Raw genomic sequence first — 16,521 nt, forward strand, 5'->3', positions numbered from 1 at the left:
TTCCACACATACCAATCCACACATACCAATCCACAGATTCCACACATACCAATCCACAGATTCCACACATACCAATCCACACTTACCAATCCACAGATTCCACACATACCAATCCAGATTCCACACATACCAATCCACACATACCAATCCACAGATTCCACACATACCAATCCACATTTACCAATCCACACATACCAATCCACAGATTCCACACATACCAATCCACAGATTCCACACATACCAATCCACAGATTCCACACATACCAATCCACACATACCAATCCACAGATTCCACACATACCAATCCACAGATTCCACACATACCAATCCACAGATTCCACACATACCAATCCACACATACCAATCCACAGATTCCACACATACCAATCCACAGATTCCACACATACCAATCCACACATACCAATCCACAGATTCCACACATACCAATCCACATTTACCAATCCACATATTCCACACATACCAATCCACACTCACTGAATGATTTCCTACCTTTCCTCTTTTCTTCTTACAGCAGTCAGCTCCTTTTCTTCCTCTTCGCTCCTCTTCTTCTGTCTTCTTCCGGTTCAGAGGGCACGGACGGCGGTGGGCGCGGCTTCACTGTTGCTTCAGCAGCAGTTGCCGCGCGGATCGCGAGGGAGCGGTATCGGAGGTCTTTAACAGACCTCCGGCTCCCTTGAGTGATTTTAAGCCGGTTCAAGGGAACCGGCTTAAAATCACTCAAGGGAGCCGGAGGTCTGTTAAAGACCTCCGATACCGCTCCCTCGCGAGCCTTCTCCTCCAGCGGCGGACATTACTGTCCGTCTCTGGAGGGGTGCCGGGTGCCGGGTGCCGGCAAGTTGGCACCCCCCTGATGAGCGGCACCCGGTGCGGACCGCCCCCCCCCGCCCCCCGCTAGGTACGCTACTGACCCCCAGCACTGTATACAGTAATATAACCTCCAGCGCTGTATACAGTAATGTCTGGTTTTATCTAATAAGTGATATTTTGGGTGACTTTCCTGGCTCAAACACCACACTGAGCTGATGCTTTACGGCAATGCTAATGAAGTCCGCTCCTCCATAGACTTTCATTAGCCAGAGATTATCAAATTCATCCCCGACTGGCTGACACCCGGGATACATATACTCAGGAATCAATTAGAAAATAGGAATTACCCCTTTAAGCTCAGGCATACATTCACATATAGGCTAGTAAAGGGTTAAGGGGCAGATCCCCCCGGGGCACATGACAATGATTGCACGGCTTGGCCCCAATTTCAGGAAAAGCCTCAGTTCAAAGTCTTTGTTCGGGTGAGATCTGGATATAATGGGGGTTTCAGGGGATACTCCGCATGTTACAACAATTAGAGAATTCGGTGAGAAGGACCCTAAAGCCGACCCCAAGAATAACCCCCAAACCGTGGAAATATTTACTAAAATCACAAAAACTCCCCGCCAAGAATGGATTATGTCATAGCTGCCAGCAGTCCTGACTATCTCCACCAGTACACCATGAAACTACTGGTCAGTGGCTGTTGTGGGACATGGAAGGACCTTACAAAAACTCTAGTTGTGGTGGAAATGCAGGCTAAAGCCCTGGCTGGATCTAGAGGCCCTGCGTCTCCACCTAAAAATTAATTACCCCTCCCCAGGGGAGATCGAAGGGGCTGTTTCTGCCGCATTAAGGAAGATTTGATACCCAAACTGCTCACTGAACCGACCCCCAGGAGAAGGTAGGAAAAATTTCATTTTGTAGTTTTTTGATAAAAACTGTGGTAATTAAGCTGAAATCAGACTCGTTAATTCTGTTGCTGTGAGTGGAAGTGGGAGTGTGGTGTTTGTGGGGCGGCTCGTTACCTGCCCTGTAAATGGGCAGATTCTCAGGGTTTTAACCCCAGTCTTGGGGTGAAGGGGTAGGTTCTGGGGGTCACACAGTCTCCTCTGATTAAATGATATTGGTGCTTTTCTCCCTGCTCTATCAAAGCTGTAATCTCTGCTTGAACACAGGTGACTTAATTCAGAAAACATTTACCTCCTGACAAGTCATGGTTTCCATAACGACCGTTATTAAAGCCATTTTGCTGCCACCACGACAATACCCCTGGGTTCTCATTGAGATCGCTCTCAGGTATGGTGGAGGCACTTCTGCTTCAGTCCCGCTATACCCCCCCCCCGGCTCCGTTCCTTTTGTGATTGAAGTATTTTCGTGTAGCATCTCCTTGGTAACCTGACGAGCGCATGTCTCCCCATCATGGTTAATGAGATATATACACTGTATCCAACAACTTCTTTGAAGCCTGAACCCCCCCCCACCGTAACATTAAAAGACCCCAGAAACCTGGTGTGGGGGGGTTAAAATGCCGCACTCTCCTATATAAAGCGTTATCTATAATGTACGTTTTCTCATATATAATAAGAAATGTACGTGTGGCTGTTTTTCTTACTCTTCTTTAAGAAGATTAAATGCAGAGGACTATTTCCTCCCCGATTATGGACCTTCTAGCGAGATATCGTACTGGAGACTCCTGGAAATGACTTTGCACGGAGCTCCCTGACGCGCACGCGCGGCAAAGCGTGTCCCCTCGGGGCTGAGTGTCAGGTCTGTTCATAGTCTCCGCCGTGACGGGCCCCGGATGATTATCTAGCCGTGATTAGCCGCGATTAGCATTCCGTGGGATGTGGAAAGCCGGGCGGAGGGGTCTGTGGAGCGCATTCTGCCGCTGCGTCTCTCCTGCTTGCTGGAAATCTTTCATTGGGTTCAGTGTCTGCACATTCATCTGGCATACAGACGGTTAAAATGCAGATTTCATGCGCAATATGACTTCTGTTAATTCTGTTTCCGAGCCGCCGCCTCTGATATAAAACCAGCCTAAAGATGTAGTATTTACACGTAGCGGGTTACAGGTTTATGAGGCGCTGTGTACCGTATCGCTGGGTCGTCGGAAAATGATGATGTAGTTTGACAGTATTATGAAGTCATCCTGTAGGGGGTGCTGTGCCAAGTGTTGCCCATAGGGGGTGCCATGCCCAGTTTTATTTAGTTGCCCTGTGGGGGGTGCTGTGCCCAGTGTTATGGGGGGTGCTGTGCCCAGTGTTGCCCATAGGGGGTGCCCTGCCCAGTGCTACAGGGTGATCCAGCAGGGGGTGCTGCCGTGTAATGTGGTGGGGGTCACACTGTTGCCCCGTCTCCCATTTCTCACCGTCAGGGCAGCCCGGCCGGCGTCTCGCTAGCGCAGGACGATTTTTTTTGTTTTTTAGGAGTGATGGAAGCTTTCACCGGCTCGGTGTGACGGCGGTGGGTGGGGGGGCAGACACGTCTCATTAATCAAAGTCAGACTCCCACCAACTAACAGCCCGTGATGCGGGTAATTAATCTGAGGATTTAGGATGCGAGAGCACATCTGTTACTGAACATTAACACGTACCTTCCCGCCTAACTAGCAACATGGCTACCAGTCTGCATCGCCGGCTACCGGTCTCTCTGCATAGCCATCGCCTGCATGACTTAACTACCCATTTATTTACCGAGCTGGTTCCAAAATAACTACCCACCGGTATAACTAACTACCCGTCTATATGTCTTTCCTCCTCCCTTCGGTCACCTATATCTCCAGACACGTGCATTCTAATTATTGGAGAAAACAAAATATTTACCAGAATTCCACCGATTTATTTATTTAGTAAATCCGGGTTTTACCCCCACGCAGCTCCAGTTATACCCTGATTAATATTCTCCATGGTAATCAGACTCTAATATTTGCCCCGAGGCTGAAGCCCGATGTGTAACTCGTGTACCGGGGGCACTAAAAAGACAAACGGCTCTTTTTTAATATTTTTTATTATTATTTATTTATTTAGACCCAAATTCCAAGGTATTTAGTACTCGCTCCGCACTTTATTTTGAGCAATAAAAATAATAAATCGTTTTTTATTAGAAATATAAAATCGTGTCCTTTTTCTGGGGCAGTTTCATGCTCGAGGCGTCTTCTTCTCTCCCACCGGCTACAATCTCCGATTCTGAATTTGTATGAATTCTGGAAGAAGAAAAAAAAATTGGATTTGGGTATCTGGAGGAAACAGACTTTGTGTCCGTTTCATGAAATAACGCCAATAATATCACTCCCCCCCCACACCTTTTATCATATCTGCCTCTCCTGCGAAGTCCACCTGGGTTTATATTATTAATGTTATCGTTTATTAATAAAGAATGTCCGTGTTCCGGGGGAAAATCCATACAATAATCTCAAACAAAGGCAAAGATTCTCAACTGAGAGACCTCCGAGGTCACGGAAAATGTTACGACTGTTCCTCTTGTTCTATAGCAACAAAATAAAATGCGTCTGGATCATAATGGGTTAAAAGAATGCGTGTTCCTAGAATGTAGATCGACGTCAGAATGTTTTGGACGCTGTAGAAGAGACAATTAAACGGGAGACGAGGGACCGGTTCTGCCCAAACACTGGAGACTTGCTGAGACCCCTAAGCCCCCCCACCATCACATGTCAACAAAAAGTCTAAATAAGGGAGAAACCGGTAAATTGAGAGATGCAGGAATAGATAATAAGTAGAGCCAGAAAAGAGTAATAAATAAAGATCTTCCTCGCCTTGTTGGCTGTTCCGTCAGGATAAGCACCGGCGCTCTGCATGAGGTGAAATTCACTGGGAATGGAGGCGCTCGGACCCCGCTGAGGACGGGATAGAGGTTCAAATTATCTCCTTTCCACCTGGAGAATCCCTCTGTGGTCCGGAATACTAATTCAGCGGAGGTGGCGGCGCGCGGAGGACAGGGGAACCCGAAGAACCGACTCTTTCCAGACAAACACCGGCATGGTTTTGGTAACTGTAAGGCAAAGGCCGTCGGGTTTGGGGGAAGGGTCGGTGTACGCAATGGTCAGTTACTGGAGTTGGTTCCGGAAAGGAAAGCAATATTAAGAAAAATAAAGCATGATCCGGGATAGATCTAGTGATCGAAAGTGTAGCTACAATGTTACCAAACATGTAAAATTCCTGTCAATGTTTTAATGCCCCCCCCCTGCAGAGTTCCCATGGCTATCAGTGATCAAAAAGGATCCAGTCCGCAATTCGATTGCCTTGGCTACGGTTTAGTTATAATTTGTGCCGTCGCAGACCGGATACGGATAGATACCGAGCATCTCGCAGATCTGGCCACCTTTCTCCAGTTGGGTCCAAGGGGGACCCTTCAGCTGAACCTAATGGGACTTAAATAAAACAGAACCCATATGTTCTCCACACAGATCCACGAGGTTATATTAAAAAATAGTCTAAATCCACGGTCAACCGCGTGTCAGCATTGGAACAAATCTCTCCGCATCCTTATCTGAGCCTCATTCAGAATCACTTGGGGTGGATGAGCCGTCGTCGTTCTTTGCCCCCAGTCAATCAAACAATCTCCGCAATGTCCTCTTCTTGGCGTATAGATTGTGGTCTCTTGCGGTTGAAACCGTCCCTAAACCGTTCTAAAATACTCGGAATTATATAAAGGACGGGTTTGATGGCGGGAAATTGTTTGTTGCTCGCCTGGCGGGAAGCGTTTCTTGAAGTTGGTTTTTAAAGTAATTGGAATTACTTTTGTGACCTTCGTTGGTCAGCATTGTGTTCGCAGACAACCCCAGCACTAAGGCAGGTAAAGACCCATTAATATCCCCCTATAAATCATCTCTCCGGGTGTCCTCTCTGCTGCCACTTTCTTCAGCTTGGTGACGCGTTGAATAACAATGAAGATGGTGTATCAGAGCGCAGACTGGAGAGAGCCGGCTCTGTTGGTGACAACTTGTCACTCGGTTGGCGGATGAGTGACGTCTTGCGATCCTCCTCACCTTGTCTTTTTTGTTAATTAACCCGACGTCTACCCCGACAACCAGGTTCACCAACGGGGCCACCACAACCTCAACTTGAAGGCTCCACGTCCTCCGCTCGGCTCAGCAAGTCGTTCTAAATTTCTTCATCTATTTCTTCCAGAACGCCACAAAATCTTAATTTCTGGTAAAACCTTCAGTTTGTCTTTTAGGTTTAATTGCCAAAAATAAAGACGATCCGTATAAAGGAGATACAAACTCATCATCCTCATGGTCTTCACGCGGTTCTTTCTTATCCATGTTGGCCATTGCCGGAACTCTCATTATCTTAAATTCTCACCTTTCTGGAAGTTTGACTCGATATCTGATTTATTCCTCAAAAATAACTTTTATTCATAAATTTCTTTATCTTTATCTTTCTTTCATGTAAGATTTCTGGAGGAGGAACGTCGGGTCAAGAATGGTTAGAGTTACACGAAGCCTGAAAAGGCACGTATCTGATATTAAATCATTCGTAATCGCCTAATAGTTACAAAGTTACTTACAATATTTATACTTATTTTTAAAAAATACATTTATAGACGAGGAAGGAACGGTTCCGGGATGTTCTGTTTTCTTATTTTGTTTATTCCGCCGTCGGCTCCTAGTTGTTACTAATTGAAAGCAACGTCCACAGTCTGTTTTGTCTCCACACCGTCTGCCAGCGATGCCTCCGCAGACGGGACGCGGATCGAGCTGGCCGCTCGCGCTCCGATGCCGGCTAATTGGTTGTGAGAGCTGGCCTTGGGTCCCGTGTCACCATGTCACGCGTGAGCTCGGTAATGTGACTTGGCAACGGTACGGAGATGTCTCCTCATTTATCCAGCGGCCCCAGATCTGTAATATATGATATATGCTGTATATATTATATGTAATCACATGCTGGGGTAAGAAGCGGAGATTTCAGGACGGGGGGCAGGAGTCCTATAGATCTGCATTTTGAAAGTGTATATTACATTTTCTTGACCCAGATATCTCTAGCGCGCGCTCTCGCTTTCTGTGACTTTGTGCCCTAGTGCGAGGTATTTGTGTAACTGGGCGGGGTATTTATTAGAAGAATAACTGGGTTTATTTACCCCGTTTAATTTATAAAGCCGTTTCCTGATGTTTCTATACACATTATCGGGGCTTTTAGGGCTGTAGAACCTACGATACCCTCATACCCAGCAAACATTCTGACCTCCTAGAAAAGAGGGGCATCAGGGGAGGAAAGGAGCACAGGGATTTGGGGACCTAATAGGCCCTGGTCTGTTATGGAAGCTCCATTCCTGGCTGTGGCATTAAGGAATAGCTTTTTATTGTAATAGTGCTTCTTGAGTTGTTGCCCCGAAAATGAAGCCTGTTTGGAAAATGTGATCGCGATGAGGCTGCCGCAGGACAACCCCAACGCGCTTCGCTCCCCGCATATCTAGCTTCGTTATTTACCGTTACACCGGCCCCGAGGACTCTCCAATAACTGGTTAAAGATTTGCTTCTTCTCGTCTTGTTACAGCCGGGGGGGGGGGTTAATGATGTTTTCTGCCTCGGGACCCCCACGTTTGGATATCCAATCAGCCATTGGATGGTTCCTGTATGAGGGGCCCCTGGGTTGTTCCTTGCAGCTAAAATCCCAATCCGAAGGGAGGTTGATTGGTTAATTTGTCTCGACCCCAAAATACCTGTATATGAGGTAACATTGTAACTATGCAGCTTGCCTTAACCCATTGATGGCCATGCACCAGAGCGTATCAGGAGCCACACATGTACAATACCCTATAATTCATCATAAAGGGAATGCTTTATGGTGTTGTGAATACGGACTCATGCTCGGGGTCCACCATGGAACGATTTGTAGAACTCTAAAACATCTGGGGTCAAAGGGTTTAAACGTTTTTTTATATTTTTGTATGTGGTGGTTGGTGTCTGGAATAGCCACCCAGTTGAAGCGGCATTGCAGATGCAATCATTTTAAAAGACATAATAGGACTTAGTGTTGAGTTGACCACAGAATCCGAGCTCGATGGAGAACGGGGAGAAAAAGATAGGTTTGATTTTTCAATCTGTCGTCAAATTATATGTTTCTGCAGCAGAATTTGGCATAAAAGTCTCGCTTTCTGTTTCGCGTTACTTTTTATGAGCAATTTCAGTTTAAAACAAAATCTTTGACAGAAGAGATAATAGGACCGGGGGGTGGCGGATGCCTTTAACCATCTTTACACAGAGTAAGAAACAAGTAAGAAATGTATTTTAAATAATAATAATAAAAAAAAAATATTTTTATATATTTCCTGTAAAATCTAGGAATTTCTTTCAAATTTTTGTGGATTTTTTTCATTCAATTTTTTTTTTAACCCCCCCCTTCTTACCAACAAGTCCCAACATTTTTATTTGTTTATTTTTTGTAGATGGCTTGAGAAACTAAAAGCAGAAGGCTTATAATTTTAACCCTATAAGTTCCAGGCATTATGAAGTAGTGGCATCCCGTTATATCTACAATAGGTACAACTTTTTTTTTGTTGTTTTTTTAATAATTTTTCGGTAATTTATCTGTGACATCTTATATTCGACGGCTCCAACCGCATTCCCCGCAATCTATTGAAAGGCCGCGAGTCGATACTGTAACAAACCACAATCTGGCCAATTATTTTGACGCCGGGAGAGCTGTCCTCTGATCCATTTCGATGTGAATTCCTCTGCCAGATTGTGACGGGTCGGAGCAGAGATGAAATCATTTGAACACCTGCGCGGCCCCCGCTTACACCCTCAGAGCTCGATTGTCCTTTCTCCAAAGCGAGCGCAGATGGCTGCTCCTGACTCGCCAAAACCGCAGATAATTCCATCCGTGCTCAAGTGGGAGAGACGGCGGCGTGCGTCAGAAGCCCCGCACTCGTGGTGTTATAACACAATTTAATTATTAAGGGGCCGAGGGTATCTTGTGTCCTGTTTGTAGGGGTTGTCCGACTTGTGTCCACGTACGTCTTATCAGAAGGGTCTGTGTTGTCACAATTAGATCACCGAGCTGCCAATGAGAGATGAGCGCGATGAAGATTTCTTATTGGTTTCGTATGAACCATCACACCTTACTGTACCGGACGGACTTACAGCCGCCAGTTGGTGTCGGTGGGTAATACCTTTGGTGACTCGGGGGGGGGGGGGTCTACAGAGCCAAATAAATAGAATTTTGTCAAACATTGTAACAAATGCCTTGCTAGTCTTTTTGTATCTTGGGGTTGCCCCTAAGATTTATTAAACACCTGGTGTAAATACCCTTGATCAGAGGAGAAGGTGAGGGGAGCTCCGCGCAGGCCCAGGTGGGGTATCATTAGCCTCTTTATCACTGGACGGCCTGCGCATTCCCTTCTAGGAGTCGGGCAATTCTTGCTAACTGGTTCTCCGTCACCCGGACAAGCTGTAACGTATATTAATAGCGAGTACAGAAATCAATTTAGAACAAAGCTCTTGTCTCTCTATAAGCCGGAGCCGCTTTCAGAGAGTCAGATGTTTGATTATCGAGGTCTCCCTCGGGGGACAGAAGAGCAATCAATGGATTCTCGCTTTGCTGCCCCCTCCTAGAATCCATTACAAGTGGCGGGTCCAAAGGAACGCAACGATTTTCACTCCACACGAGTATATAACTTCAAGGTGATGTGGTGGGCTAATCGCTGCCCCCCTGGGTGCCCTCTAATCCAACATGGCCCAAGACAAATCTCTGCCAATTACCCCCATATGTCCATATTTACTTTGTCCAGTCCCCCCCCCCCGATGCCCCTCTTTTCTAGGAGGTCAGAATGTTTGCTGGGTATGAGGGAATCGCAGGGTTCTACAGCCCTAAAAGCCCCGATAATGTGCATAGAAACAGCAGGAAACGGCTTTATAAATTAAACGGGGCAAATAAACCCCATTATTCTTCTAAATACCCCGCTCGGTTACACAAATACCCTGCGATAATGACATAAGTCACCGGGGAGCTAAAAACCTCCTGATTCCAAATAGTTAAAATGTATCAAGTCTACGTCTCCAATCCACACGTGTACCCACGAGGGGTTAAAATAAAATAATAGCAACATTTGACATCAGATAAGAACCTTTCGTTCATTTCTCAATAATAAATATGAATGTTGGTTGTTCAGTTCTGCGTCTCCCAGACATGTCCCCGTCCGCGGGGGCCGCGTGCGATCTGTGCCAAGGTGCCCTGTTTGCTTTCAGCGCCGGGGAGCTTTATATTTAGAAATCTTCCGTAACATAACGCTGGATGTCACGGGGGGTAAATGAAAGTTACCCTGAGACGCGAAGCATCCGGCTTCTTACCGACTCTGCGTCTGGGGCGAAAGGATGAATGTCTGATGTCGATAGGAAGCCGAACGTTTTATGATGTCATCGCTCGCTAGTTAATGCGGGAAGTGCAAAGACCATTCCTAACCTTGAGCTATCAGAGTAACGCAGGCCCTGAATACCCCTGCCTAACGTCTATGGGCCTTTAAATGGGAGCCGGCAAAATGTATCGGAGTATCTCTATCTAAATTACATTTTTTTTACTTTTTCTGCTAATTTTAACCGTTTTGGATAATTTTCATCGCCGTATCCCATTACTGGGTCTCCTTGGGCTTTGTAGTCGGCAGCAGCTGGAGCCTCTTCCTCTCTACTAAGTAAACCCGCCAATGCTTATCTTGTTTAAGTACCTAGAAGGGTTAAAGGTGGCCCTATGCTGCCATGGATATGGCGTTTTATTTGTGGCCCCGGCTGTGAATGAGTAAGGTGCCTTTCGGGGGCGATCGATGCGCGTCGGCAAAAAGCCGGAATGACTTCAGTCGCGTGTGTGCCGCTCGGCGACTCGATAACCGTAACCGAGAGATGAATGAGGGATGGCGGGAACGTCGGACGCGCCGCGGGGGCTGTGTACAAATCATTCAACCGGAAAATGCCTCTTTATCGTGTGATTTACACCCTTCAGGCATCGTAATTGCCCGACGTCTTCACCTTTTAATCACGATCGGCGTGAAGGGCGCCCTTTACTTCTAAGCCACGGTGTTTTCGCCACGTGTCTCGCGCATCTAAATTTAGCTCAGAAACTTTACTTTTCTAACCTGCGATCCAAAAATGTGATTGTGATGTGATGTAATGTTGTTCATTTTTTTTATTTATTTATGAAAAATGTAAGCGGTGATTGTAAATACTCGGGATAGGGGCAAATTCAGATCAACGGAGGCATTCGGCATAATTTTTATAAATTTAAAAACATTTAAAAAATATTAATAATTTACTTTTTTTACAAGGGGGAAAATGTCAAAAACAATCTCAAATCTCAATTTCAGTAAAGTTTGGTTGAATTTTTTCTTAAAACTTTCCAGATTTATCGAAGAACCATATAGTTCATGAAACCTTTCAAGACCGAGATGATGGAGGAGAAAACTGCTTTAGGTCTCCGGGCTGTTTTTTTTTTTTTTTTTTTTTTTTTTTTAATATTCTTCTTAAAAATTATATATATATATATGAACTACAAATAAATAATTGATTTTTTTCCTAGAATCTCAATTTTTTATGTCAAATGAATAATAATAATAATAATAAAAAAAATGCCCTGCAGAAATATTATTTGGGTTAAAAAAGTTTTTCTAGCCATTTTAAATTAACCGAGGTCACCAGGGATTGGAGAAGAAATATTTCCCGTCAATCTGCCTTATTAAATAAGACAAATTGATATTATTAAGGATTTCGGAACATTCTCAGTTTTGAGTCTTAATGTAAAGTTTATTGATCGGTTTATTGATGCTGCAAATGCCGGCGGCTCCAATTGACATAGAAAGCAACATTTATTGGAATTTTTTTTATTTATTTTATAATTTTTTTTTTTTTTTTTTTTTTTTTTAGTATTCTTTTGTAGAAATAAATAAATTGTTACATAACAGAATATATATTTTTTATTTATTTTAGAATTTTTTTAAAGTTTTTTTTCGTAGAAATAAATAAATTGTTACATAACAGAATATATTTTTTTTATTTATATTTATTTTAGAATTTTTTTCGTTTCCTCTTGTAGAAATAAAATAAATTGTTACATACAGAATATATATTTTTTATTTTTATTTATTTTAGAATTTTTTAAATTTTCTTTTGTAGAAATAAAATAGTTACATTACAGAATATGTTTTTTTATTCTCATTTTTTCCCCTGTTTTTAACGTAAGATTTTTTCTTTAGAAAGTAAACCCTCGGTGGTTATTGTCTCCGGTCGTATAGGAGCCAGATGTGGCGTGCTGTAAAAGGAGTCGCTGGCAGAGACTTAAATTGAGTCCCGGTGGCTGCCTCTCCATCACTATGCCGGAGGCTGAGACTAAATGCAGAGTCTGCGTTTAAAAGCTTCTGCTTGTGCCGGGGTCCGGGGAGCTGCACATGCAGAAGCTGCCCCACTCCGCGCACGCTGCCCCCGCGGCTGATTCTGTCACACGGTCTGATCTCGATGAGTGGGTGACCGCGGTGGCTTCTGTCTTGTTGCAGCTTGAATGATAAAAGGCTGGTGACACGGAGAAATGTGACTCGGAGGGACACTTCCAGACAGTCCTTTCATCTGGTGGGAGAAAGGGGACATCGTACGTGCGAAGCGACGCCGGGGGATCAGACGCGAGCCAGATTCATTATCAGTCCGGGGGGCCAGACGAGTGCCGCAGAGGGGAGTGGGGGCAGCTTTACAGGAGAATGTATCGTATAGATATAAATAAAAAGCACTGATATCCAGGCGGGGGTTCCTTTTAACGGAGGCACTGAGCTGATATGGCAGGACAGAGAATATTCAAACTAACATGCGCCACGGGTGTCCAAGTCCATTAGGTGCAGAAAACAGTCAACCCAATTTTATTTTTATGGTTGTCTATGACTTTCTGTTTCTGTGATATCTCTGCTGCACTTACATTTTACTGAGAGGGTGGTAGATAAGTGGAACAGCCTCCCAACAGAGGTGGTAGAGGATAATACAGTGAGGGTATTAAACATGCATGGGAGGGTCGTGGTGGGATGTGCCGGTACGGACCCCTAGTCCGGTATTATAATGTCTACTCGCCAGCGGTCTGTGTGTTTCAGCGGCCAGTGATGTCACACGTATGTTCTTCCAATGTCAATAGTGACCCCTTACTGGATCCTCTAATGTCTTGTAAATAAAAAGTTGGAAACAATAGTAAGGATAAGTGGCTCTGACTTGGGGCCCCCAGGATCAAGCTATTAACCCTTCCTACCCGTCCGACGCAGCCCGGCTGTTTCTGTGATTCAATCTCTTTCTGCGAGTTCCGACTCGGTCGGTTTATTTCAGTTTTTCTATTTAAATGGTAGGAACTGCGAGTAAAAAGCCCTAGATCAGCAAAATGCAGTGAGAGGGGGAGAGGAGAGGAGGGGAGGGGGAGAGAAGAGGAGGGAGAAGACCGGGGAGAGGGGGCTTATCAGGTGCAGGATGCTTTGGAAGATGTTCCTTTGTAGCCATAATTACGTCGCTGTGTGATCGGTTCGGAGCCCGGATGCAGCTGTCAGCATCCCGGGATCACAAAGAATGACACGCCGAGAGCTCTGAGCCCAACGAACCGCTCCCTCACCTTCTAACACACGTCAAAGGAAGATCAAGAACACAGAACGGGGGACACGCGTGTTTCATACAGGCCATGGTCCCTCTTCCCAGCAGCAGGCCATGCGTGTTCTTAGAGGACTTCAGCCTGGTTACCCAAAGATACATTGTAACTTCATCCGCAACTAATGATCCGGACAGAATGTCGAGCTATATATTCACTATCAATACCCAACATGGTGGTGATGGTGGTGATGGAGGTGTGATGGTGGTGATGGGCGTATAATGGAGAAGGGCAGACACTAGGCTATTGTCTCCCCGCGTCACCCCAAACACCAGACCATGTATAGTGTAGAATGGACGAAATCAATCAGATATTTGGCGGCGCCTACATTTGTTCTAAATAGACGGTCGCCGGATTGGCCTCCGATCTGTCTTTGTGAACTCACAACCTAAAGGTTCATCGGAGCACACCGTTGGCTGCTGCTATTGTTTTATATAGCGCCATCATATTCCGTAGTGCTGTACAATGGATTATAAATGTACGCCGCCCCCCGTTCTGCGTGGTTCCCCTCGCTGCGTGGTCTCCAATGCCGCTGCCGCAGGGTGTTTTTGCAGTTATCGGGACGCCTGGCACCGCTAAGTGATCTGGCAGGCGCATGTACGGGCGAGAGGCGCTGGCAGAGGAGGCTGCTGGCCTCGATATACGGAGTCGCGGATACATTAATGAGAGAGAACTCTTCCGAAATGACAAACGATCTCCGGCGGACCGAATTGCTTCTTGTGCAGGAACATCGCGGATCTCCCGTCAGGATGGGGGGGGGGTAATTACTGTATCGACGCCAACAGTTATCAAGATGATTAACTATCTAAAGCGCCCTGTGGGGGGGACTCGTTTCTTATCCCAAATATCTTATAATTGCAATTTTTCATTGTTTCAGGGGGTCTCCAGGCATCATACGGACTTTAATGGACCCTTTAAATTTAGTGCCCCCCTTGCAGAATACCCCATAGGAATTTGTCCCTTTGACAGCACCCCGCAGCCACAGGACATGTGACATACTCACCCCCCCCCATCAGCTCCAGTACTGGCTTGGCAAACATCACTTTTGGGGGGGTCTAATGACCACCTGTGCGTATGCACGGAAAGCCCTCCCTTCCAGCAGTAAGAATTGTCAGACTATGGAAGAGGCTGGGAGCTTTTAAGGAATTAACCCTTTAAAGAATGCACGTTAAGTACTCATGGAGAGGTGAGGCTGCTGAATATTTCCTCCCCGCTGCTGTTCCCGGCTCTGAGCCCGTTTTCTTTCCTCGTCTCCATCAGCCCCAAATAGATTTATTGTCCTAATTCACTGTTTCTGTACGAAGACGGAACCTTGAATTGTAGCGTCCAGTGAGAATATTATTTCAATTCATTATTTTTAATGGATTTATTCAAAATTTGTAGGGGAAAAAAAATCACTTTTTAAAAAAAAAAAAGTTTTTTGACGTATGAAAGAGACCAATCCATAATTTTTTTTAAAAAACTAATGAAAAATAGATGTTATTGATGCGCAATAATCTCAATGAACTATAGGCTTTAAATATTTATGGTTTTGGGGGAGGAAGGATGATTATGAGCATTATCACAGTATGTAAAAAAAAAATCCATTTTGGGGCAGGGGCGGAAAAAAGATAGAAATTGTAAAATTGATGCGATTTGGTGACGTGACGCAGAAGCTGATTTTTTTTTTTTTTTTTTTTTTTTTTGCCTATCCTCAATAATTTATTACGATCCCGGCTCCCGGGGGTTAATTAATCCGCGGTCTGTAGATACAAATCAGTTTTGCTTTACTGACTTCTTACCCCAAACTTGTCAGATTCCACACGCCGACGGATAAAGAGATTAAGGCGGATTAGCGATGGCGTCAATCGGTTCTCCTCATTACCATTCGGGGTCCGATGTCTCCTCCGGAACCCGCCTGACGTTCCACAGCGTTCCGTCCCAGAACACCGACGCCAACCGCCATGAAAGGCCTTCCGTAAATGTGTCGGCGTTTCCACTGCGGCTTCGTGCGACGTCCGTGAACGTACATCTGCAGTGTGGGGGAATTGTCTGCAGAGCTTACACTCTAATATGTATATGGCGCACGTAGGAAACAGTGGGATTTGGGGATGTTGTGTGATGTGACGGTTAGCGGGGGATGTGAGGATTAACTCTTTCTGTCTTCCCGTGGTACCCCGTGCCAGCGGTGAAGGAGTGGTATAAGCGTGTACCCCCAATTCTAAACTGCCCCCCCCGACCAATATAACGAGAACCAACCCAAACTTTGCTGAGACAGAAAATGAGGCTCTATTCTCCCCCCATGTAAGTTACCCCCACCTTTATACCCGCCTCACCGTCCCTACAGCTCCCGAACACGCCGATTCCCCCACCCTGCAGCCCCTCGTACCCCCGTCTTATGGCAGCTCTTTCTCTGAGCATCGATGCTGCGTGTGTCTCCGGCGTGTCTCGGAGATGTCACGTCCGTGAGTAATGAGACTTTCTGAGATGTCGTTCAGCAGAATGATAAGGGATGAGATTGAGGGGAATGATTGTGATGACTGAGGCTACTGGGTGGCGGATCATTCACAACACCTCCCCCCCAGAAAACCCAATCCACGGCACACGGGCAGCTCTCAAAGAGCTCAGCCGGACCGGTCCCTTGGGTCTCTCTTGTATTATAGATACTATTGTCCCATCAGACATCTTAGGGGGCAGCAGGTGGTGGGTCCTGGTGGGGTGGGAATAGTCAGATGCCCCCATCTCCCCTCTACACACAATGATCACCATCATGGGGCAGAAAGGGGCTACATTTAGAGCAGTCACCATGGCAACAAGAGATGGAATGTTTTCTGATTGTGTCACGATTACTCCCGTTTTTCTTTCTCCTCCCGACTCCTCTCTCCTTTCTTTATCCCCAACCTGTGTATTTCTCTCCTCACCTTTTCCTTCTCTCATTGCCTCTCCTCTCTCTCTCCTCCCTCTCTCTGCTGCCCCATCTCATTGCCTCTCCTCTCTCTGTTCCCTCTCTCATTGCCCAGTTGCCTCTTCTCCTCATCTCTTTTTCTCTCTCTCCCTCTCTCTGTAACACCACTTTCTTTGCATTTCAGGGCTTTTCTTT

Source organism: Spea bombifrons, chromosome 13, assembly GCF_027358695.1.
Source record: "Spea bombifrons isolate aSpeBom1 chromosome 13, aSpeBom1.2.pri, whole genome shotgun sequence".
NCBI classification, from domain to species: Eukaryota; Metazoa; Chordata; class Amphibia; order Anura; family Pelobatidae; genus Spea; species Spea bombifrons.